The sequence below is a fragment of the Tamandua tetradactyla genome, chromosome 12 (assembly GCF_023851605.1).
Source record: "Tamandua tetradactyla isolate mTamTet1 chromosome 12, mTamTet1.pri, whole genome shotgun sequence".
In the NCBI taxonomy this organism is placed as follows: Eukaryota; Metazoa; Chordata; class Mammalia; order Pilosa; family Myrmecophagidae; genus Tamandua; species Tamandua tetradactyla.
Window position 1 is genome coordinate 56,086,643 of NC_135338.1, and position 5,342 is coordinate 56,091,984.

The 5,342-nt window shown below is 41.1% G+C and overlaps 1 pseudogene; it reads right to left on the bottom strand.

Moving 5' to 3' along the window:
* Window positions 1-1,662: 1,662 nt before the first annotated feature.
* On the bottom strand, window positions 1,663-2,250 carry LOC143651423 (large ribosomal subunit protein eL15-like; annotated as a pseudogene).
* Between the last annotated feature and the right edge of the window lie 3,092 nt (window positions 2,251-5,342).

Consider the following 5,342-nt stretch of genomic DNA (forward strand, 5'->3'; position numbering starts at 1 on the left):
CAAAAGACAATGTGGATAACTTCTTCATGATAGCCCTGTCCTGAAACGTGTTCGTTCTCACAGCAAATGTTTCCTAAGTGGGAAAACACATGGGCTTTGAATGCACAGAGAGCTGGAGTAGAATCTCTACTCTTCCCCTTACTGACTGACCAAATCCTGTAGCCTCTCTGAGTCTCGGTTTCTCCATCTGAATATAGGGAGGTAATAATAGCCTCCAGAATGTCTTTTAAAAGAGAAAATGAAAGAATGTGCTGCAGGTATCTAGCACAGTTTCTGACACATACTAGGAGCTTAAAAATGACAGCTACTTGTCTTGATTGGGGCTCCTGCAGAAGTAGACCCTGAGAAAAGAATTCAATTGTAAGTATTTTATTCCAGAGCCGATTCCAGGAAAAACCAGTAGGGAGTGGGGAAGTGAGTCAGTGAAGAAAAGGAGCCAAAAAATGTAGATTACTATGCAATCAAGCATGTTACCACTGGGCAATTGGTGCTAAATCCACTGGGAGCTCTGGAAAACGGTGCAAATATACATCTGAGTTAACCTACCTGTGGGGTGAGGGAGCTCGGGTATTTATCTACCACTTTCCATTAGTTAATGGTTAAGTGCTACTCCCAAGAGGCATTAACTCCTCAGCACTTCCAGCCTGCCTCATTTGCCTATAGAGCTGATTCCAGGAACAGAGAGAAAGCCTGGGGCAAAGAGATGTGGGAGCTGACAGGTGGGAGTTGGGCAGGTGTGTACCCAATTAAAAGCACACCAGTCATTGCTAATATTTAATGAGTCCTTATTATCTCCTTGGCCATATTATACATGCTTTCCCTTATTTAATCCTCACAATAAATCTATGAGGCCCAAGTTCATGCAACTAGATTTGAACTCAGACTTATTCTAGGGCCCATGCACTCACACACATTGTCTCAAGGAATACACAATGACACAGAGAGTTAGTGATGGAGACAGACTCAAACTCCGAACCAACGAGCACTTCATCACTACATGTCACTACACTACACCCTTGGTTACAGCCTTTCCTAGCTGCAATGTGATCTTGTGCAAACTGATTGAGCTCTCTTGGCCTCAGTTTATCCCAGCTGTGTTACAGGGTAATAATCAGTCTTACCTTAACTGGTTTTTCTCAGGATTGCCAAGAAGGCAAATCAAGTTGAGCAATTGACACTGTGGGTATGGTCATTAAATGAGAGCTTTTACATTTTCCCCCTATAGAGACCTGAGTTTTCTCATTCAAAAATTGACAACAAACCCATCTCAAAGGATCTCTTAATTGTCAAGAGAGAAAGTGTATGTAGGTATTATCATTTCCATAAAGATAAGTAATTAGAAGATAAGAAAAGTTACAAAGTATTTTTTCCGCTTTTAAAGAATTTATTTTACACATATACCACCCAGCATGGCATTTTGAAGCACTGACATATAACTTCCTAATAAGATAAAACAAAAAATATTGTTTATATGATTAGAAACAAGATACACCATCGCGTTAGAGTCTTCAAACATTATTGCACTTTAACTTTCATAATTTGACAATATATACATTCATGAAACAATCTGCAGACAACTACCATTTAACAAAGAGCACTTTTAAGTAGACATGACTGTCCTAAATTGTTTATTAGGTATGAGTTTTACAAACATTACTTATATTAGCAGTAACGGTGGAGCAGGAGAGTATTGCCCCTTCTCCAGGCTGTGCAGCGAGACCCACCAATGGTGTGCTGGAACTCATGGCCCTTTCCACAGCCACGGTGCCTACGGCCTGCACACGTCAGCCCACACATTGCCCTGTGCTCGTGGACTGGCTCGGTGATCCAGAGGGTGTCAGAAGTCCTTCTGATAGCTTTATGGAATGGATCTATGAGGATAACCTCAAAGAATACGTATGTAGAATCTTCACCAACACAGTAAGAATTCAGGACTCAGCACCCACAGTGGCATCCAGCTCACTCTTCGGCAAAAGATCAAAGGCTTCTAACAGACTTCATCAGATTGACACTAGGCTGGACTGGCTTGCCGTGGGTTGCACCCTTAGGAACCAGGCATTTGCGGCTACCACAGGGCACTTGAATCCTATAGATCACATAACCTTGCTTGGCCTTGTATCCTGGTCTGCACACTTTATTAGGCCAGGTGGGACGGGGGTCCTGTGGAGCACAGAGGGCTGGTGGCAAGAAAGTGCACCACAGAGACGGCTTCTTCCTCCATGGTTCCCGTATGTACTTACAAATATCCATCTTGGCTTACCTGATGGCTGCTGCCAGATGGAAAGGGGGCAGCCTTTCTCCCATAACCCCTTTAAGCTGCCTCCTCCTCCATGCCAGCCAACCTCTTTCCAGTCTACAGAATATTGAGAGTTGGGAGGACCTTAATCCTGACCCCTTTGCCTTCACTTTCTCCTACTACCTCAATCATTCCCGTGCTTCAACTCCCATCCACCCAACTTCAGAAGTTGTGCTTTTCTGTGGGTTTTTCTTCGAGTTTCTATTTCTTTGCTGATATTTCCTATCTTTTTATTTATTATGAGTATATTTTCCTTTCGATCATTGAACACAGTTGTAATAGATGCTTTAAAATTCTTGTCTGCTAATTCCAACATCTGCCATCTTGGGGTCAATCTCTAACAATCGTCTTTTCTCTTGAGAATGACATAAAATTGACATACAATGTTTCTTTGTATGTCAAGTAATTTTAGATTGTATCTTATTCATCATGACTGCTAGAGACTCTGAATTCTATTACATTCCTCCAAAGAGAGTTGATATTCTGGTTGTTTTAGCAGGCAATATTAACATACTTGAACTCAAACTGCAGACTGGGCAGCAGCTCAAATCTTGATTCAGATTTTTTTTTTCTTTTATGTCCTTAACCTACGGCTTGCAATCTGTCCCAAGCATGCATGGTTCACTGGTCCACCAGAGAATGGAGAATTTATATGGATTTGTGGCCTCTCCTTCTAGCTCTTTTCATTATTAGATCCCCTTCACCTCCCCATGGCTTTGGTTTCTGTAAAACCTGTGCTCTGGTCTTCAGTCCAGAAAGTCCGCGGGTTTTCTGTTGTAGTTTTAGCTGTCTTCTGTGCTGTTAATTGTGACCTGCCTTCAGGATGGAAGCCATTACAAACAGTAAATGACCCCATACCATTCCTTCCTTCTGAATCATCTGCTTTCATTCACTTCCCAGAGGCTGTCTTTTCATAATTGTCTTTTGCATTTCTTTCTTTCTATTTTTTTTTTAGCAAAAAGGTACCCCCTTATACCTTATAGTGGAGGAACCCAAAGCCTCTCCTTTCCCACCTTCCATTTCAAAGTTCATGAATAGGTATTTCTAGTATCTACTCAGCCCTCCGTCACCAAATATCCCATTCAAAATGATTTTTTCCTGCCAACTCAGAGGCTCTCACATTTATTTGTCCATTCACGCATTCTATAATAGTAAAGCAGAAATGTGGCAGAGTTGCAGTCCCCACATCACATAGAAGGTTGTGTTTGGAGCTAAGATATTTAATAATTTAATATACTGGCATGCTTACCTTGGATAAATCACTTCCCCTCTCAGAGTCTCAGTTTTCTCCACTATGAAGAATTGGAGATACATTACATATAACAGCAAGAGAAAATACTGGAAACAACTTTCAAAGTTTTAACACATAGAAAAATGAATTATAGTAAGACTATATAATAGAATATGGTGTATTATTTGTTAAGAAGGATTTTGTAAATGGCATGGGAAACATTCTTTATGTATTGTTAGTATAATATTGCAAAGATAAAATAAATTACAAAACAGTTAACTATAATAATAGGATCCTATTTTATTTTTAAAAAGTATGTATAACATCCTTTCAAAAAAGACAGGCATATACTAAAAGATACTGTTAGCAACCATTATGTTTTAGAGGTAGGATTATAGATGATTTCTAGTTTCTACTGTATGTCCCAATTTTTCTAAAATGAATATGCCTTATGTTTGTTTCTGAGGAAAAAAAATTTTTAAAAACATTTTTTAAAACATGGATGGATTTACTTATCCCCAAGTAGAATTCTTTACTCAGCGCATTTGCATTGGGTACTTACTACAAACCAGCCACGCTGCCAGGCATTGGGGAGAAGTGAAAAGTGATTAAAATATTGTACCTTGAAACTTACAATTTAGAAAGGAATCAGACATGCCTTACTCATTTCTGAAACCCAATGACCAGCTCAGTGCCCCAAATAGAGTTTGTTGGACAAATGTTGATTGTAATCCTCCAGTTCAAAACGAAAGCAGAGCAGTACCCCTGAAACAAGAAGATACAAGGGGTAGGTAGGAGGGGCAGAGGAGGGGTCCAGAAGGAACTAGGGCTGCAAAGAGGTAGGGATGTAACAAATCAGATTTGGAGGTAGACAAGTAGACAGAAGACCCACTTGACCATTTCTGTGTGTTGGGCTTAGTGGCACTAGAGAGATCCACTCGTTTCCTGCACCTTTCAAGGAGGCCCTTCCCAACACTCCAAAAAGAACTCAAAGTGATCAGAGGTCCTAGGGATTTCAGGAGAAGGTCAAGGAATCTGGCTCCTCCCTCTCTAGGTAATGACTTAAGTTAGCATCCCTTGCTTGCCGGAAGGAAATTAGCATCTCCCAAGCTTTATTTCCATCTAAATGAAACGCTATGGACACAGAACATCTAACGCACAGAGGATTATCCCATCCAAACCCGTGGACTCCTTCTTCCCTTCAGCAATGCTGGGCGGTGCCTAGTGAGGCTTCAGTTGTCTTCCCTGGAGAGAAGGGAAGACACACCCCCCTAATTAACAGCCTAAGACAAATTGGAAACAGCTGTGAATAATTAGACAATTTAAGTGCTGTGAAGGAGGAATAATTTCTGTAGCCTTTGTCATAAATCTTTTGCTGTCTTGATCCCTAGGCTGAGCTTGAACTTATTTTTTCCCGGGGTGAGTTAGCACATTACTCATAAAAGAAACAGTATCCCCTTTGTTTGGGCCAAGTCTGTTTAATAACAAAGCGCCTGCTGCAATTGCGGGGGCAGCACAGTGACAAAGCAAATGCCCCCATTTGGCTGTGCTCACAAACTCCGTGGTGAGGTCGGTGGCAACTCCCTGACCAGGCTGCCCTGTCCAGTGTGTCTTGATTTCCATTCTCAATGATCGTTTTCAATCTGCTTCAGATTTTAGAGATTGTGGTGGAAAAGGTAGAGTAGCCAAATGTTCTCAGGTCAGACAAGACAGACCTGAAGTTCACGCAGGGTTGCGCTTCTGTAGGATTCCAAGAGTTTGTTTTATTCCACCGTATTACTTGAGAGAGAAAGAAAAAGAAAACCCTTAGAAGAA